The sequence below is a fragment of the Gallinula chloropus genome (genome assembly GCF_964237585.1).
Source record: "Gallinula chloropus genome assembly, chromosome: 12".
NCBI lineage: Eukaryota > Metazoa > Chordata > Aves > Gruiformes > Rallidae > Gallinula > Gallinula chloropus.
This window is the reverse complement of record NC_140097.1, coordinates 8894667-8916016: the sequence shown is the minus strand read 5'-3', so window position 1 is coordinate 8916016 and position 21350 is coordinate 8894667. Positions and strand designations below refer to the sequence as shown.

The 21350-nt window shown below is 36.7% G+C and overlaps 1 protein-coding gene across 1 annotated transcript in view; it reads right to left on the bottom strand.

Moving 5' to 3' along the window:
• The window catches only part of FHIT (fragile histidine triad diadenosine triphosphatase), a 570515-nt gene that overhangs the window by 491628 nt on the left and 57537 nt on the right, over window positions 1-21350 (bottom strand). The window contains exon 2 of the mRNA XM_084269480.1: window positions 7837-7885. The gene's annotated coding sequence lies outside the window, so the exon portion shown is untranslated. The remainder of the gene's footprint in view (window positions 1-7836; window positions 7886-21350) is intronic.

Below are 21350 nucleotides of genomic sequence, written 5' to 3'. Positions count from 1 at the left end.
TCTTTTTGGAGTTGTAACCCAATGCTTTAGGTCTATAAACAAGTCCACTTAGTCATTTTCTTACAAGTTACTCATGTAGAAACTATAATGTTCTGTTCTCCCCAGAAGCTTGTAATACATCACATGGATAATAGCTTTTGAAAAGATTAGGCAAGAAATACAGGAAACATCAACCAAATTCCAAGTATACCTGAGTCATCACTGAAGAAATTCCATTGTTTCTTAATGAGCAGAGAAGAACACAGGAGAGGAAGAGGGAGAAGACACTAAAAAACACCCAAACTCAAACAAAAAAGCCCACACCAATTAAAGTTTCAAATAGATGTACGTAAGCACTGTGCACGATTACAGCTCTCACTACTGGGAAATTTTACCAGTTTCAAAAACAATGTTTGTTTTTTTTTAAAAAAAAAAAAATCCCACAAAAATCCTTCTGCATCCTAGAAGAATTTTGTGAGAGAAGATTTAGCCTACAGAGTGTGAGCTTCCTGTCCTCAGGGTCAGGCCTGAAAGAAAAATGCCTTGAAATGTCCAGAAGCCTCTTATCATACAATATACTAAAATCTAAGTAGGAAATATAGTATTTAACCACTACATTAGTTTATGAGCTATGTAGATGATCACAGCAACTTTTCAAATTGCAATGAACCCTCTGCAAACTCAGAAGCTGGAAAAATAAAATTTTGTATTGTTTACATCAGACCACCCAAATCTTCAGACTTTTGAACTTGACTTCCCAAGGAACTCTCTTTGCAAGAGGGGATTAATAGCAATACAACAATTACTTACACTTGCAATGAACTCCACTACTTAGCCAATTATCTCTGAGTTGCATCGGTGCCAGCATCTGAAGAGAAAATGTTCTCAGTGATCACTACCTCTGACACAGCATCTCACCACACCATGATACAGAGCAATAATTGTAATTTCCCAATGCTGTCTGCAGCACCCAGCCAGCAGCTGCAAGCACAGAGAATGAGAGTTTCAATGTAAGCAAAATGGCAATGCCACAGAACTAATAAAATGTTCTTTCTTTTCTGTTTCTGGTACAGTAGGCAGGGTTAATACTGAAGCTCAGAGATGAGAATGATCATTCAAACCATTAATTAATTCAACAGTCTGGTTGTGAGAGTTTGAAAAAAGAGCAAGACAATTAAAAATGCTAATCACAAAAGATTCATCCCTTCTGCCTACCTGTCTTCTTTAGATAAATCAGTTTAACACTCATGACTAAACACATACATGTCACTTCATACACCAAGTAAACAAGAAATAGAATGAACCTCCTTTAGCACAAACAAAACCAGAAGTACCCAGAAATCTTCAATACCCAAAAGAATATTATTCAAACTGAGTTCAGAACTCATTTCATTCAAACCCTGAAAGATGGGGAAACAATTGGTGCCTTACTTTGCTACTGCCTGTGCTGCAGCATACCATCTTTTTATTTCTAACCAATTTTGTATTCTTTTAAAAAATAAAAAAAGGCTTTAAGGTCCCATTAACATGAGTCTCATTGTTTTCACTGCAGAACATCAACATCACACTAAATCACCTAGCTCCACAATTTCTAAACTTTCTGTATCTCTAAATAATGACAAACATTAAAGCTGTTCAATTAAATGCAGCATAACGAGATAGTTTTCTGAAATCGTTACTGACTTTTTTGTGTATGTAATTGTTTTATATGAGCAACTGTATTTTGAAGAAATTACTTCTTTTCCAATCATGTTAGCCATTATCTGTTCTGACACCCATTTAACTTGCAAGAATTCAGCTACTCATTCTAAATAATTCCATTTGCTATGTATTAATCATGTAAATTGGTTTTGCTGTCTCCTATCGAAGCATCTTCAGGATACCTTCATCTGTTTTCCCCATTTATACCTGATGTAGAAAAACATGCTGCACACAATGCTACTTTTGAAGCTAGTAACAAAATGTCGTTGGAAATGGTTCAGTGAAATTGCAAAATATCCACCGCAGCCTCCCCATTAAGTCAGTATCCATCATATTAAATACACACTTAAACTGGATTTACCGTCTTTAAGTCACAACTTTTAATAAAACTCAAGTGTTGAAGTTCTTAATACAGTACCTGAAAACATTCACAAAATACTGAAAGAAAGGTGGACGTTATTCAATTGTCCAACAGACTAATTCAACTCATTGATTAGATTTGAAATTAATTTTGGTATACAATATACTATTTTTCAAAATATTGTAACAACTCCTTTAGTAGAAAATATCATAGGCAAATATTTCATGAATCCAGTTCAGTGGGGAATGGCAAAAAGAACTCTTAGCAAGGAAAAATGTTATAAATCAGATAGCCTAACTCATAACCCAGAACTAACATGTTACCATGAAACTTTCCAGACATGTTATTTCCTCTATTAAAATCAATCTGCATTATGTTTCATTACCTTGGTTTTGCTAACGCAAAATACTGAGGTAGTCAGAGCACTGCTGATGTGGTGATAATCATTTTGTGCAGAATTCATCTCAAGGGGCCTCAGCATACTGCAGATTTACCAGAGTGAACACCTATCCCATTACGCCTCGCAGTCTTAATTTAAGCACTTAGACATACAGACAAATTTTGCTCTGTGAAAGGTATTTAAAGTCTGGCTTTTCAGAAATTACAACAAATAACAGGCACTGTTTTCACTTAAAGATAAGAGCACAAAGTTTACAATTGTATTTGACAGTTTTTTTAAGTAGTCAGAAAAATCAAGGGGTGTGAGTAGGACAGTGCAAATCCAGAACAGTATTTAAGTGTTTATTTTCCTACAGAACATTGTTTTGAGTGATTCTTTTTTGTTCCTTCCATTTATTTTCTTTGGGCACTCAGACTCAGTCTTGGCTTCTTTGCAGGGATCTATCAATTTGACATGTCTGTTATAACCCCTAGGTTCTGACCATTACAGTAGGCAGAACCAACGTTACTGATTGAGAGGACACAAGAAGCTATTTGGTTAGTGTAAAGTATATTCACCTTGCCAAGAACAGTGGTGCTTGCTTTCTGTCTTACCTATGATTGGCAATCCCCAAACCACTGGCTAGACACAACTTTGTCTTATCCTCCTGTATTCTACCAATACCATGTCACAAATACCTCGCTTCACAATGTAGTTACTACTAAATGTAGTTTGTGGTAACTGGTTATCAACCACAACCTCCTTGTCCGTTTTCCAGTGTCACACGTTGTAATCGGCTCCAATTTCTCACTTTTGGCAAAGCTGACAGCTCAGGACTTGAGGATGAGAAGACACTACCAAATCAGGGTAACAGTGCTTTTCAAGGCTCACTGCCCTGCTCTCTATTTCTAAGGCTCTGTTCTAAGGCTGTATCTCCCAGGAAACACAAATGCACAAGCACTCTTCATTAAAACATCAGCAGCTCAACAATTCTCAGTTTATTGCATTCATTTCCCCAATATTCACCACAAAGACACTGTTCAGTAGGAACCCACAGGCCAAGTTCAGCCCTATGATTATGTTGAGCACTTCAAACTCTTCAAAGAGTTCAGAAATTTGTAGTTATTTCTGATACACCTCAACTCCTGTTCCAGAACAAACAGGATGCTCCTTGCCCAGTTCAATTCTTTTTGGCTTTGCCAGCTATTTCTGTTTTCCTTTGTTAATTCTCCAAATTATTAGAAAAATAACACTTCGGGTTCTACCTACTGGCACAACAGTTGCTGAAGCTGAGCATGTTCCATATTCAAATCACCAGGAGTAGTCAAGCAACTCATGTGAAAATGTGACTTCTGTTTTTCCTGTTAAACACATGAACCCCTACTTCCACAACACCAAATCTGTACTAGTCATTCTTAGCCCTTCTATGACTTGTTTAAATATTGACTGCATTAACGAATTAATTTGACATTAACTAATTAATCTGCTGACCAAAGAGAGAGAAACTGGTACTGGGAACTGAGTAGTTTGGAGGTTAAATTAATTAAAAATAGTACAGTAGTGACAGAATTTAATCTCATACTTCTCATGAGAGCATGAAAACACTCACAGCTGCAGCAATTTGTGATAAATCCATGGAGAGATTTCATGATGGGAGTGGAATTAATTTATGTCACCCCAAAGGGTACATGTGCTCACTCAACAGTACTTACATTAAACAATATTAAAAATGCACAAATGGAACAAACCAGAAGAATCTACTATCTGAGGTAGTGTGTGATACATGCCCTTAAATGTCAAGATCATATTATTATTATTTGCTGTTATCAAATTCAGAGGGATCACAACAGTTGTCAGGACCACCAGAACATTCTTTACAGTTTGTCTTTATCTGTGTGAACACACAGTGTGAAGTGCGAATACACTTCCTTGACTAGTTTAAGTTTATTCTTTATATTCTCCTCTTACCATGACAGCTTTTAATCCAACAACTTGAAGACTGGAGAACAACTTCAAAACATGGCCAAGAAAAATCTACATGTGTTTGAGCGAGGATGGAAGAGAGGAAGATAAACAGAGCTGGGAACAGAAAGAAGCTATCACAATACTCAATCTTACAACTACTAAGGAACAGAGCTGTAGACTTATGCAACTCAAAGAATGACAGGCACCTGAAAGTCATGCTTAGTACTTGAGTACACTGAAGAAGGTACAACAAAGCATACTAACTGTACAGACACTGTGCTCATTCAAAACAATTTTTGACATTTTTTATACTGATGAATAAAAAGTCAGTCTTATTTTCTTTCTGAATAAAAGAGCTCTTAAACTAACAAAGAAACTGTCCTTCGATAGGAGCTCAGTTCCATTAACCAGCTCTCACCTATGACCTAAATGACTACAGCTCAAGCTGTAAGTCCCTGATGAATAAAGGCTAGTACTTCATATCCAAATGCCTGTGCTGTTTTCAATGGAGGATGAAAACACAGAGCTTGGAAGATTCATCAGCCTCATGTTATTAAGTAGGGAGAAAAGACAGAACCTTACACCTCTGGTGTGTTGCAGTAGCATATGCCTGCAACTGTAAGCGAGATGTTTTTGCAGCTTACACATACATTATCCAAATGGCTTCAAATTCACTATTGCAAGTGCCAGTGACAGTGTGGTTGTGGCAGCATAGTTCCCAGCATGAATCACCCAGTTCTGCCCAGAAGCTAAGGTGAGTACTCATGTTAAGCACACCATTTGTAAAATGGAGATAGTATTTTTGTCCTGATTTTGGCATTATTGGCAAGGTATCTTACCCATGTGAGCAGGAACTTGGGACTACAGCTCATGACAACAACCATATTCACTAGGTGGTACTGTCAAACAAATAATAGTAATGCTAATAACTAGAAGGAACTATTAAGATGAATCAATACAAAAAGACATGACAGTGCATATGTACAACATTGTCTACTCATTGAAAAATACAAACCAGAGAATACAACTGATCTGGCAACACTGGTAAATTGTTATCGATTTGCATTGAGACATTTTGCTTCCTTCTTGACATTTCTAGAATTTTTATATATTATGGCTGATAAAGGAGATGAAATCTATTACAAATTCCACACATCTGCTGAGATATGCCATTCTGAGATGAAGTGTCTTGAAATCTACGTTTGGAGCACACGAAACACATTCGGTTTCCCAGTATTAACACATCTTACATCAATACCTGAATTTAAGACAGTTGGTATTCTTGTTCATCTTGGGAGAGAAAAAAACAGCCTCTTTCCTTTCGGGTGACAAGAAAAAGCAAAGCTAGTATTTTTTGAACAGTTGCTCTGAGGAACATGTTCAGCTGAGAATGCTAACATTTAGGTGGCTGAAAAAATTCAGTCACAAGTTCTAAATAAGTGTACAATGTAATCAAAGCTTTTCATGCTCAAGTAATGAAAACCTGATGATTAAATCTAAACTTTTATTAAAAAATAGAATGATGTTAATGGTAATATAAGCAATTTAATTCTGCTTTTAAAAGGATTTTGGTGTACAATATAGACACGTAGTACAGACTTGTGAGCTTTTCCAAAGCTACTCAGGACCCACAAACACAGCAATAACCGATGAGAGATGCAGGGCAGCATCTCTGAAAATGATACCTCTAACATGGGTTGTGATCATGTAAATATACAAATATGCACTGATTGGAAGTTATATTAACGAGGGGACTCTGGGGGCTATTACGTATGGTCAGTTACAATGCAGGTATCAACCACTAAGGTTTGTTTCAAACAGAATTCATTGTGACTTGCAATCCTTTTAAAATTATTTTTATCTTACACTGCTGAAATTTCCTGTTGATTTTTTTTTCCCATGATACCTCTATTTGAGAGATAAATAATACGCACTGTTTGTCTCACAGGCAACTTCTTTACCTCTACATGAGCTATCCTCAAAACTTAGAGAACTAGCAATGCTGGATATAAACACCACAGCTTTTACTTTTGTGAGAAGTCACACTTAAACTTCACAAAGCAGCAAGCTACTTAAGCTACTTCCTGATTACTCTCTCTCAGTCCTTATCATTAAACTAATTTATCATGTCTTTTGTCCTCCATTGTTCATCTCATACACCCACACAAGGAATTATTCAGAGACCAACAAACCAATATCTACGTTATCTGATACCACTAATGACACATTTCTTCATTAACAAGAAAAATCTATTTATCCAAGTTCCAGCTTCAGGTTTTACATGCAGCTGATCCACAGGACAGTTTTAGGTCCACCTTCAAAAACAGAACCACAGTGAAAATGCCCAGAAAAACATTTCCTTTGATCATCAGCTGACAGTCTTCCTCCTCACCCAGACAATTTCAGACCTAGACTACCATCTAGCCTTGACATCTATTTTATTTGCAATACTCTACCTGCTGTAAAGCATTCATTCAGTAGTTGAAGCTGGGGATACCCAACTATGAAAACACCCAATACAGTGAGAAGACATACAAATACTACACTGGCACAAAGGCCAAGGTATAGTGCAAGACAGGCCACAACTTTGCAAGACAGAAAAAATTAAGTTATCATTATGGAACACAGTACAAAATGGGTCAAAGTAAACAATGAGTCATTCAGGGTACAGTAAAGCAGAGAATTTCTTAAGAAAAAACGGCAGCTGGGCTTCACTGAAAATGTGGCTTTTTTATAATCAGCATTTTTTGTCTAAAACTACATAACACTTTCTCTTTACATGTTTTAAATATAAAAGATAAGTTGTAAAACACTACAGAATTATTATTTCTCATATCTCTACAGACTATCTGTTACAACACAGAAATAATGGAATATCATGTGCTGCAAAGGTCTTGTATTTTTAGCCGATACTTCACTTGACACTCAAGGAGAAAATTGTGCATAACTTTGAAGATGCTCCCAAATTGTTTCCTTGTACACATTAGGAACTTTGACATTTAAAATGAATTTTAATAGGGTAATAAACTCCGGAAATTTCATAACTCCATCGAAGATATGAGGTCTCTCTGACCTACTGACAGCTTACACTGAATGAAAGTCATCGTGAGGCAGCACAGCAACAGATATTTGAGTGATAAAGACAAATATGAAGAAAAAAACAGTTCAGGCTATTTTTAGCACTGTCTTTACAAAGACTTCAAAAACTGTTTCACAGCATTGTGGGATTTACATTGTATTCACAACTGCACAGCAGATGAAATATATTCTATTTTTCTTAAATACTGAATAGTCAACGTGTTAAAAATTTTTCCATTCCTTAAAAAAGAAAAAAAGCTACTTTTCATCTCCTTTCTTCCAGAGTAAAACCTGAAAGATGACACCAACCAGGCTAAGTGCTGGGAAACCAGGAAATTTACAAGAACATCAGAAGGTTCACATTTCCACCTACCAGTTCCTTGGAGCTTGACTTCTTGAAAGATGTTCTTTGTATAATTAATCTGTAAAACACAGAACACAATATTCAGTACTTCTTTGCAAGCCATGCTGTATAAATCTAAAACTTTAACATTATTTTATTAAAAACAGACAAATATTACTGAAATGCTTTAGGTCAAGGAGGAGAGAAGTCTCCGTGTATAATACATATCACTGCAGTTTTTTCACTAATATTGTAATGGAAAAAAAGGTCTTATAATCAATTGTTCAATAGCCATCCCCATTGCCTGGCAGAGGATGGTCTCCATCCATGCCTGCAGTTCCTGCATAAACGTTAAGTTGCTTCAACTCCACTCACCTGTACCAATAACAGAAGTTTCTAAGAAAAACTACTAAATCTCTTAAGTGATCACAGATAAAATGAAACAGGTTGGTAGATATTTTTTTTGATTTAGAAACAGCATTAATTTCCTGCTTTACCAAAACTGGATTTAAGCAAACTGGCAACAGCCAGTCTTAACAGAAGACCACAGCTTTGTAACAAAATTGGAGTTCATTGCACCATAAGATGAAAAATATGAATTGTGAAACAGAATGTTGTTGTTGAAGACTATTATAACTGCAACAGCAACAGCAGCCTTGGAGGGGATAGGAAGACCACCAGCTGCACTGCTATTCATACCCTGCTGGCAAATTCATGGCATTTGCAAATGGCTTCATAAAGGACACTTCGGCACCTTTCCAACAATAACAGCTTCAGCAAAATAAAAAGATTAAGGGAGTGAAAATTGTTTGAAGACTAAAACGTTCTCTGCATGACAAGAACAGACCTTCATTAGTAACACAAGTTTCCCTTGCAAAAAAGCTCAAAGCAACTATACACTAATTATATAAATCTGACTCTGTACCTTGTCCAGAATATCTATCAGTTTATCATTTCCACTGCCATACTAGGAGGGGAGACAAGCACTTACTGCACAATACACATTGTGTTTGGTAAGGCTTTTCTTCGCAAGGAGAGGATTTTTTGAATGAAAATTATTCAGTACTGGTTACTGACTTAGTGCTCAACTGTAATTACAGTTTTCCCCTTAGAATTCTCTTCCAACTTCCTCAAAATCACTCGGATAAGCTCTTTTTTTGATCCTTATTTATAAGCATATACATCATCTGACCATCCATGTTTCATAAGATCTTTATGAACAAATGCTCACGTATTTATTTTGCATAAAATGCCAGCCTTTGTGCTCCTCCCTCTCATAAATAATTAATGAAATTAAAGATGGTTTTGAAATCAGTCTACATCCTCACATTTCATTATTTCACTTTTAACTACTTATTAAAAGATTGCTTTATAGATGTCTTAGCACACTTGTTCGGGTTTGAGGGGCTTATTACATGAGCAAAAGGTAAGATTATTTTTTTTTAAATAGCCTACTTTATTGCAAGCCAGCTAGGCTTCGTTTGCAATTAAACATCTTCTGGCAAGCCAGCAAATATCCAGTAGAAAGTGAGAAGTAAAAGAAGACATTGAACTAAATTTGAAGGTGAAAGAAATTTGGAACCCAACACAGATACAAGTGCATTAATATGAATACTAGCTGCAGAATCAAAGCCATTCGAGTTTTACACTGGCCAAATGAAATATGCTTTAATGAAAAAGTTTTTTCTCAGTTTTTCATCTGAACTGAATACAAGTACTCCTAAAGTACCAATAGTGATGACTGTGCAGTAAAGCTGTTTTCTTACCATTGACCAAACAGTAGAACAATATGAAGAGAAACATACTCAAATGAAGGGAAACTAAGAGCAGCATTAAGAAGTTTCAGGAGAGATGCTCTCCTTTCTTGTGCACCATGCAAGTTGATTTTTAAGCTAATGACATAAATTTTAAGAGACAAAGAAGAGCAGTAATGCTGCATCATTCCTTCTGCACTGAACAGTAATGACACAAGGGTCAGAACATTGAGACTACATGGGTTTCAAGAGAAACAGGATTATGCGATTTACATATCAGAATTACAATATGCTTATAAAACCAAGACAAACATGGATGTGTATTCTTGAAAAGAAAAAACAAGGAGTCCTCCTACACTTAGCTGGAAAAAAAAATTACCTTCGGGGTGCTATATTATTTTTAGTACCATAAACCTAATCAGGGAAGAAACCTGTTGCCAGATTCTCTATAAAAATGTATCAAAGCAGATAGATCAGTCCAGGGGCTGCAAGAAATAGATGTTTCACGGAGGCTATGAAATAATACCATCGCTGCAGACATGCAGTAGTGTTCACAAACCTGAAGCCTATCTAAGGCTAAGATCTTTGAGACACCACTGTGAAAGAGATATGGACAAGTGTTGATACAGGTAATGCAGTAACTACAAAATACATTTAATAGGAGTCATTCCTAAACATAACACACAGCATGACAGAAATCACAAGAGGTGCTTACCAATAAATTTAATTCTATATAATAATTTAAGCTTCACTAGAGCTAGTGGTCTTAAGGGCTGACCTGACAAGCAGGACCAAAGGAAGAATAACCTATCTGTTTGTACAGAGCAATGCAGGTCACCGCCCATAGTTCACACTTGCACCTCAGAAGATTAAAGAAGCCATGTCACTAACACACAGACAATTTCCTGGAGATCTCAGAAGATGCTTATGGAGCTGTGTTCAACTTCGTATTTCAAAGAAGCCAGAGTACATACTGATGAAGTGGGGCAAAATCAAGGAACATCATGAGATTAAGTGCAGGAAGCAGCATCCCAAGAGCAATTAATTGATTGGGGGTTTGGGTTAGGAGGTGACTGGAGAGGGTTGCTTGGAGCTGAGTGCAAATCTAAGTTATCTGTTCAATTCCTAGTGCATTAAGGGAAACAGATTTCTGCAGCCTTTCAAATAAATACATTTAATAATTCTTACATCCTTTTCTTCTGATAACTTCTGAACTGGGTAATTGGTTAGATTACAGGAATAACATTAAGCAAGTGCAGGATAGAAGCTAGCATCAGAGATGGCATTAGCATCTGAACAGGAAATGTGATATGGGAAGTAATATTAGGACAGATAAGGAATCCTAAATCCTGGTGGAGGTTTCCAAACAGCAGAGAGCATAACGCTGAAGAACAGAAACTCAGGAGGCCTTTGCAGAAAGACAAATGACTTCGAAGGCAAACTTCGGTCCTGTTTTGAGCATCTGTGACTGTTATTGATCTCAAGAAGTGCAGAAATTTTATTATTATATTTATTATGGGAGACAGGCACACTGGCAGCACTTGATAACCTATAAAGCTTGTCAAGATAAGGAGTATTTTACTCCCGAAATTAATGCTTCACTTTTCTTGTCCTGAGTAACTTGTTAACACACAAACCAGGATTCAGCTATGTGAAATAAAACATGAAATTCTGACCCATCACTGAAGTGTAAAAACCTAACAACTTCTTCCCTACTTCCTCTGACTAAATGGATGATAAGAATTGGCTAAAACCCCAAAGATTAAGATCTCAGCATACAATCCAAATCTCTCTTCTTCCTTTTTTCCAAAAAAAAAGGAAAAATAAGGTTTATGTGGGAATTGTGGGAGACAAGCAAGCAAACTTTAGGGCATGGAGATGCAAGCAAGGCAGCAGAGAGCAGAAGCCAAGAAAATTTAGGGAAATGGGAAGGCAAAGACCACAAAGAAAAAGTATAGCAAGAACATGGCTACAAACGACCCTTAGTAGCCACAGCCCTTGCAATAAGATAAACCTCTGCAGAACCACGTACTGTTTATTTTGTGGTTATGTGGGATTGCTGCTGTACTGCTGTGCAATTTTTAACCTAAAAGTCATTAGAAGAAAGTATCCAGAGTACTACAGAACATTTCTCTAAGGTAAATATATATTCAAATATTTTATGTGGTTGATACAGAACAAATAATTCATTGGCAAACATGGATCTATGTAGTGCAGAACCATCACAATTTACCAGAATTCAATAAGGAACACCTCTCCCCCCGCCCCCTCCCACATCAGAGTATTACAGGACAAAATAGCAGCAGGGAACAATGATCTCCAGTTAACTTGGCTCTTAGAGAGAACCCTGGTTTTCTCACAAGAAAGGAGAAAAGCACTAGATATCCTGAACAAGTACCAGCCCACTTTTATACAACCCTGGGGATTATAAAGCTTTTAGAGATGCTACAACAATTTGGAAATTTTCCAGTAAGCTCTAAATATCAAAAATAGCACCTGTACTCAACTACACTGAATTACCTGTTTCCCACTCCGGAGAGTAAAACCATTTAATAAGCAGGGTTGACTGAAAAAGCCAACATGAGAGACTAAAGATCCAGAGACCTTTTATACTTCTAAGTAGTATTAATTCGACATGCACAAGGTTGAAAAAATTGGTTAAAAAGACCCAGATAGTTTTATAAATTAGGAAAAGAAGTTTGTGTTAAATTTTTATTGTAGGAATTAGACTTTAATAGCCAACCCATGTAATATTCTGTAAATCAGCAGTAGAGCCTGGCAACAAGAACATAATAGCGTGGGATTTAACACCATCATCTTGCTAATTGAAAGGACCCGACCTCATCAGGGTCATGCACTGTAAGTCAGAACGATAACACTACAAATTATCACTGCTTTGCAGACACCAGTGTCTCCTACCTGTAAAGGCAATGTAACTAAGCACATCACATTCTGTTGATTAAAAATTAATTTTTTCCCCGTCTATACAGTTTGCAGAAGGTTTAGAAACAGAAAAACCTGAAGTAAGACATAATGTTGGGGTGCAAAGAGTTTGTTTTTTTTTTCCCCTCCACAATTCAAAGGTCTCAGTCATTTAGAAAGTCAATACACAGCTCCATGTATCGTTCATACTGATACTCAACTTAGTCTAGGAGCTTTCTGGGAGATGACAAAGGAGAGGTTTGTAAGCGGTGATGTATATACACAGCATCAACCCAATGCCATAAACTTTACTCCCACAGTTTGCCTTCATTTGAACAATAGCACTAAAGCCAGTGAGATAACTTAAGCTAAAAACCTGACACCTACAAGAAAAGTTAAGAAAAGAATAACGTATGTGCTTCAACACGTAGTCTTCAGACACTCAGTCCCCAAGATCTCTTTTCCCGCTTTTGCAAAACAGGTTTCCAAAGATAGAAGCCAGAGGATGTGACTGCTGGGAATAAAGTTTCAGTTCCCTGTAGGTATTTTTCCTCTGATAAAGGTATATCCAGAATATGTATATACTGAAAATTCCACGTTGCTGTTCTTGGCATTTAATTAGGGGTAAAGGAAGATGTGCAGGACTAGAATTTTAAGTGTTGGTTTAATAACCTTTATCCAGCTCATTTCTGAATGATTTTCTTCCTCTCTGGAGAGGCTTCTAATGTCAAACACTGGTATTAAGGTGAGTCATGGTTACTGAAGAGGCACAGAGAAGGCACATGACAAAATTATTAATTATAGGCAGGGAAGGAGTCAGAGTATTCTTTTTCACTCCATAAAAGTCCTTCTAAACCAGAGTATTTAATATGGAATTAAAGACACTGTCCTGGGTTCAGCAGGGAGAGAGTTAATTTTCCTCCTAGCAGTGTAGTGCTGCTGTTAGGATGAGAATAATGTTGATAACACACTGATGGTTTGAGTTGTTGCTGAGCAGGCAAGGACTTGTCAGCTTCTCACACCACCCCATCAGCAAGGAGGCTAGGAGTACACAAGAACGGGTGGGGGACACAGCCAGAGCAGATTACCCAAACTAGCCAAGGGGATATTCCATACCATATGATGTCATGCTCCACATGTAACCGGAGATCGGGCCAGGAGGAGGTTTGGCACGAGAACTAGCAGGTTATCAAAATTTGATTGGGAGTATTTGAGCCAATATAATTTACTTTGTAGATTCTTTTATCATTATTATTGTTTTCAATTCTCTCCCCAACCCCACAGCAGCGATGCCTGCATGCTGTTTAAGCTGCTAGACAGGTCAAACCTACTTTCAGCAGTCAATAGCCCTTAAAGTCTTAGTGGTGTCATTAGAAGTTGTGGATTTGGGAATGTCATTTAAAACAGTTTTAAGTAACACTTCTAGAAGGCATTGGAGATTCTAAGAATCCACAAGGATTGTTTTTAAGTAAGAAGAGAAATTGGGCAACTATTCTGTATCTAAGAGATATGATCAGTTAAACAACTTTAATGCAGTAATTTGAAATATTCACACTGATGTTTACTGTTCATTTTTTCAGGATCCTTCCTTTCACATCAGATGTTAAGAACTGTACCTACAAGACCACCAACTGGAGCTAAACTGAAATCCACACCCTCGTCATCTCACACAAAAATCTTTAAACTTGGATATATAGAATACTTTTAAGCAACAGTAAAGGTAGAATTTGGGGTTGGCTGAGTTTGAGGTTTTTTTGCATTTCTTTGCTTTGTTTTTGGGTTTTTTGGGCAGTGTGGTTTGCTTGGGGTTGGAGAGGGAATATGTTTTTACTGTAATCCATTTTATTTCTATTAAATTACCAATTACAGAAACTGGGAAGTATTTATGTTTATTTTCTATTTTACTTGCAATGAGCTTCCCATGTGATAAAATAAGCACAAAATAACCTCTCTATAAATGTCTTCTTGCAGGTGACATTAAATTATTCTGCAATACCTTATAATGATGACAATATACAAAGCAATCAAAAACTAAAATGAATAGTGACAGCTAAAAAAACATAGAATTTTTTAGCACTAGCCAGGCTAAAGCAGCTGTGGCTATTTTCCCCCCTCTGAAAGCTTTTTAACACTGAGCAGCCAGTCTATGGTTGTGTTTGTGATGCCAATGGGACATGAAAGAAAGAGTATTTAAAAAAAAAAAGTCTGTGTGATAATTCCAATACTTTTAACACTCCAGAACAACAGCTACAACCCTGCTCATCTGATCTAAGCCAATTCAAACAAAATTTCTAAGTTGACAGATTCTTATGATGTTCAAAACTCTCCCTCCCCCTCCCTCTATCCAAGATTAGGGAACTACAACACATATTTGTATGTTATGTATCACTACAAATAAATGTAACCTATAAAAAATAAACTACTCTGGAACTTCACAATTTACAGGAGAAGCAGCATTTCTAAAGCAAATGGAACAGCTTAAATTTGAGTTCTCTGGAATCCTAGATCTGCCCAGAATTCTTTGGCATTTTCCCCTCTGAAATTCTTAGAGCTTTGCACATTTTGAGCTATAAAACTTCTAGGAATGATTTAAGAAAGTAAGGCTAACAAGCAATTACTATAAACATCAAGTGCATGAATATTTTCTTTACAACTAAGTGCAAACTGCACTCCAGAGCCAAGAGGAAAACTCTGGCGGAACACGAGGATATCCACACCCCCTCACAATGTTTCTGCTTTGAATAAAACTTATTTCCCAAAATTTGGGGATTATTTTCTTCTCATATTATGTCACCTGTCCAGAAAAAAAAAAAACCAAACAAAACCCTCCTTCAAAAAGGAGTTTAGTTTATAAAACTTGCAAGAGCAACCTCTGCTACCAGTCACCAAACTGCTAATCATTATAATCACAGCAGCACCTTCCTAAAGACATCCTCAATCTCTAATTTCCTTTTGCCAGCCACTTGCTTCATATTTTCTCCAGTTTTTCCTCTTCCCTGTCCTGTGTGCCTTCCTTATCTCCAGCTGTTTTCAACCAACCATATGTTTCTTCACTCCTTTGCAATACTTGTCCTTATGATAGATCTGGCTTTGCCTTCTCTTCCATAATCCCCAGGGGTATCAAATACAAGCTCCATAGCATCAGCATTCCTGTCACAGTTAAGAAATGAAGTGACTGACTCTTCTCATCTAATAAAACATATGCACAGAACATTTATTATTTTATTACTGTTCCTGTTAATCCTGAGACAAAAGCAGTGTTCTCTGCCCTACTGGAGTTCAACCACAAAAAGAGTTGAGAGTCTCCTGTTTCATGCAGTCAGCTCCTCAAGGACAACAATCTCCCCCTAGACCATAGAATGATTACTTGCAAGGTAACATTTTATATCTCATGTAGAATATTTAACAGGATTTACAAAAAACAACCCACACTGAATCAAGTAAGAAGCATATCCATATTTAATTAAAAATAAACTCTCTAAAATGTCCCCATGGATATCTCCCACTTCCCTCACCCATGATCACAGAAAAGAATAAAAACCTCCACAAATACAACAGAGAGTAAGGATCTCCCTATTTCCCACTGCCCTTTCTGCATTACTCCAAAACATAAAATTATATCTTCAACATGTACATCTTAAGTCTATAATGACAGGTATCTAGCATTTCATAGGAAACCTTATTTTACCAGTATTCACTTTAAAGATCTAATGTCCTTGCAGACCCCCCCAAAACATAGATTCTTAAGTTTGATAAATGCTGATAGCAGTGAACAGTACAGCACAGTAGGTACTACTGCTTGGATGTTATTACAGAACAAAGTACATACTCCTAATATATTCCTCTGGAATTATCTATGATTATCATATTAATTCAATGCATTTTCAGAAAGCTATATTATAATTATTTGCTATCACCTGCAAGTACCTACATCTATGTAAGAATCAGTTACAAATATCAGTTACTGCCACTTAAATCCCAACTCTGCTTAGACAAACTGGAGCCATTTTGGCCCCCTCTCTATTACACTGAGCAGGTTTTGCTAGAAATTGTACCTTTGAATTAACAGTCTCATCACAGTTTAAGTGGGAAGCTCATGTAGAAGGCAGTAAGAAATACTGTTAATTTATCAAATTACTTCAGGCTTCCAAAATGAAATAATCCCATTAAATTTTTTAAAAATCTGATGCTTTTGCCTAAGAAACACTTAATTGGCAATAGAGAAAGTCTGATACAGTCCTGCCTCTTATAAGCATCCAAACATTTAATTCTGACAGTGAATTACATTTATGAAAAATGCAACTTGTGAGGGTCAAAGACCATGTTTGCAAATGAGAAAAACAAGTATGCTTTAAAAGATGCTGAAGAGGGTTTTTTTTAAAGCCAGTCCTATTCTTCCATTATGGGCAAAAAAAGTCACAGTAGGAGTACTAGGCTCACCATGTATCTTGGCAGCATGCTGACCAGATGCACTATTAACTGCAGGAAAGCCTATTTCTGAATGTTTTTTCCTTAAAGAAAATTTTGTTTTTTGATGATTACAGGTGCACTGATGAACACAAGTGGAAATTACATCTCCAATATAGCATATCATCATCCCAATAGTATGTTTCACAGTATCTCCTACATAAAATGCATTTCTTCTGTAGCTTTCAATACATACCTTTAGCATAGTGTTTCTTCCACATTTCTTAACATCTCCTGATCCTAGTTGCCCCTCTTTCACTTTATACAGCTTCCCTTCACTTGACTGTCTACCCTTCCACCATGTCTACATTTTAAAAAAATCTTTTTTTTTGATCCCAAAAAACTTTCAGGTCTCCTTCACTGCCCCTTTAAAGGCATCATCTGTTGTCTCGTCATGCAAGCTCTTTTCCTGGCTCCATTCTATAGTATTCTAGCTTTCCCTTTGTGTGATAACTATCATTTCTGACCTTATCACCAAGAGACAGTTTGTTGTTGTGGTTGGCTTGGTTTGGCTTTTAATACAAATATAAAATATGAGAATGAGAAAGCAGTGCTGGTTTTTTTTTTTTTTTTTAAAACAGTGTAAAAAATGGTTTGATATTTATGATGAAACTTCTGCTACCAGCTGACAGCCAACAGCAACAGGTGTCAACAAAGATCATGATTCTGAATATAAACAAAATCTTTTGGATACTAAGAGCCACACTCATGCATGAAACCTAAAACATAGGACACAGGCATTAAAATATTCAGAGCAAGCAGAGAAGTGTTGATGGAGGTTTCATGTTCCTAATAATCTCTGCTCCTGAGATAGCTGGTTGCTGTGTTCAGCACTGTGCAGGACTGTGTCTCATGCTAAATGCATGATCTTCACAAAAGCAGAGGCCAGATGTTACAAGGGTTAGGGATCATCATAACCAGATCTCACTGCACAGTATCTGCATATAATCTTGTGGTCACACACAACTGAAAGTGACTATTTCTCTCCAATTTTCATGCAAGTAGAGAATATGCTTGTGGACCGTTTCAGTGATTCAGTAACAGATTTTAAGAAATATGAGGCTGTTTTCTGAAACAATAAAAAAACTGAATACAGAAGATTGTGGTATAGCATTCTGTAGTTTAGCTAAATTTGTCACTCTAATAGGTTTAGTGACAAATACTTTCTTTTTACTTAAACATACCTTTAATGCCAAAATACCATATCATAAGTCAAGTACCAGCATTTATAATAGGTTGATCAATATCACCATCTGATAAAGTCTACCATCTCCCTAATGCCTATTTCAGTATTCATCTTCACATGTTTGTTATGTGCCCCCTGGTCAATATAAATTTGAAGTGAAGCAGATGCTCTCCTGCAAAGGACAGAATGGTTGGTTTTTATACAAGCCTGGAAGAATTAGAGGTCACCACTACTTTTAAGTGAGAGAGCAGAGGTGAACTGGTGACCTCAGTCTTCCTCTTCCTCTATTATCCTTTGTTCTGCAGACCCTGCTCATCTGGAACAAAGAAAGAAAAGGAAACACAGCATACCCTATTTCTCTTAGCAGGTTATTTTTGCCATGCTCGGAACTTGTATTTTTTAAAGCATTTATTGCTGACTACTTTCCTCACATTTTGTATTTGACTTCACTCCAGAACTCTTTCCCAGGCCCTGTAGGAGAAGTAGGCTTTGGAGAACACAAGAAATACTATGATCATAAATGTAGACAGAGATTATCTATGAACATAGATGGTTAAGTCTTAAAAGCAAGAATAAGGAATTAGACTTCATGGCAATACAAAACTATCAAGCAAGGTGGAAGAGGGAAGAAACTAAACACTATCCCAAAACAGCCAACATTACTGAATGTATCCAGAGGACACAGCCTATGGTTTTGTCTCTAAATAGCTACTGTGGCAGACGGCGCTGCAAAGATTTGTCTTCAAGGCTTCAGGAAAGAGTCACTGATTAGACAGGGCACACGCAAACAAGGCTGCCTCAACACTTCCTTCGACTATACCAGCCTGAAGTAGTGCAGCTTGCATGACTTCATAACTTTGATGAACGAGATCAAAGATCTGCAATTTATTTTCAACTTCAAGGGAACTCTGAGGGTTTTACTAACTCATGTGCATAGTGACCTAATAGAGGATAAAGCCTTCTCCTCTCAAAAAATATAATCATAGCACAAAGTATTGTAATACGTTAGATAAACAGTACTTTAACATATCTTCAGCTGAATACAGAAAAAAATCCTGAAGAAACTACCAATGTTCATAAACACAAGCTTTTTTCAATAAATTATTTCTATTAAGTTCGATTACTGTTCTGAACAGAGTTGATTTGAAGTGGAGCTTTTAATTCCTAATTGAAGTTAATTGGAGCCTCAAACTTCATCCACAAAAAAAAGTTTAACTAATTAGACATTTCTTCCATTTCAAATTGCCATAATACTGTGTTTTAGACCGAAGGAGAAAAAAGTTGCCAGCATCCATATTAAGTCTTTAAGATATTAAAAGCAAAAGGAAACCTTTTTGCCATTGCTTCCTTTTAAAGAATCACTTGTCATACCAAATATGATTCTCTATATGAAGTGATACTACACAAGTGATAACGTAGTTGGATTACAACAAAACCAATGGAAGATTGTTGTTCTATATTTTATTGCTTTTGATATTTCTTCAGCAATCATCGTTGCAGTCTGTCTAAACAATTCTCTGTGCACTGACATTCACAATAATGTGTTTTCATCATGAAGTTAGACACTGTCATTAGGTTTCACAAAAGGCTATACTTTACAGTTCCCAGCCATTTTTTTACACCTCACTGCATCATTGGGATGTGAACGCAACAGTTTTTACATCTGTCAGCTTTAGTTATATTTACTTGAACACAAACATTAATAACAGATTACTGGAAATCTGTAGAGAAATGATGAATTAGTTATGTTCTTATCATCCAACACTGGATCAGGACCAAGAGAGGAGGGTTTATTGCATTCTCTGCTAAGAGAGAACCTATCCATCAGCCATAACAACCTCCTGCAAACCATGAGCAATGCAGCTTGTGAAATGCACAGGTTTTCCGATCTCATTATTTCAGAGCTGATATTTCACATACCAGCTCTTACACCTTTTCATTTCTTAGAACTGTTTGGTAAAAACCAACTTGATTGTCAATAGCTGCAATGATAGAAGTAGAAAACATACTTAACCTACTCTGAAGCTGACTACTTTTTCATATTCATGTACTAGTTTAGAGAGGTTCCAAAAAAGAAAAATCTCCCCCTTTTATACTCTTACAGTTACAAGTAGTTGTCTATTATGGAAACTAATCAACAGAAGAAAACATTGGGGAATTTCTGTTGTAAACCTTGAGGTGAATTAAGCACACATTTGTGCCCAAAGACCACACCAACTGTCTCTTCCCCAGAGGGTCTTTGTCTCAAGGCTCTGTATCTCATAAGGCTCTGTAGAGAGGAAAAGGACTAACTTGAGGATACCTCCAAACAAACATAATCTCAGCAAGGGGTGGAAAAGGCACAATGACATTGCTATAAAAATAGATACACATATTCTGAAGGGGGAAAAAATCCTATTTTAAAAGGCTGGCAGTTATGATTCTGACAAATAATAACTTCTCAACTCTAGAGTTCATGCTCCATCCCCATACTACCCACTTTCAAAACCTCAAATGATATAGCTTAATTAAGCTTTCATTAAGAAGTGCAATTTTCTTATATAGCTTTTTGTATTTCATATCATCAGTGTATTAATGCTAGAATACACTCAGATAAACAATATGAAAAACTTGGGGGGGGGAAAGCTACGAATAAGTGCTGTCTTAAGGTTCTTGAAATCTCAACCAATTAAGCATGAATTGTCAGAGAGCACAAGCTGCTTTGTAAGCTTCTCACAGATATGAAAAGCCTCCTCATTTATTCATGTCATTGGTGAGTTCTACTCCAGGGATGGCTGCAGTTAGGTACCCCCACGTTCAGGAGCAAGTGTCATTTTTATGTATCCTATTTCCTGAAATGTTCAAAAGAACAAAGGAAGATTTTGACCCAATGAGAAAAAAGGCATGACAAGTTGAACATCAAACAAGAAACATTTCTTTAATGTCTACCTGATAGCTGCAGCTTTCTCCTCTGCAGTTGCACTGCTGATTCTAATAGCAGAAGTAATGGTCATCGTTTAGTCTACACAGACAGTAATGAGGCAAATCAAAACCAAGCATGAATATACCTGGCTGACAAAAGGTTTCAAAAGTAGAAAACGGAATCACCTGAAAGATCAAAACAGAGATAATTGCTTTCTACATATAGGGTGAACAGTATCCTGAAAAAGGAGAGCTTCCTTCTTCCAACTTTATCTTTCCATTCACCCCACAATAAGAACTCCACCCACACGGCT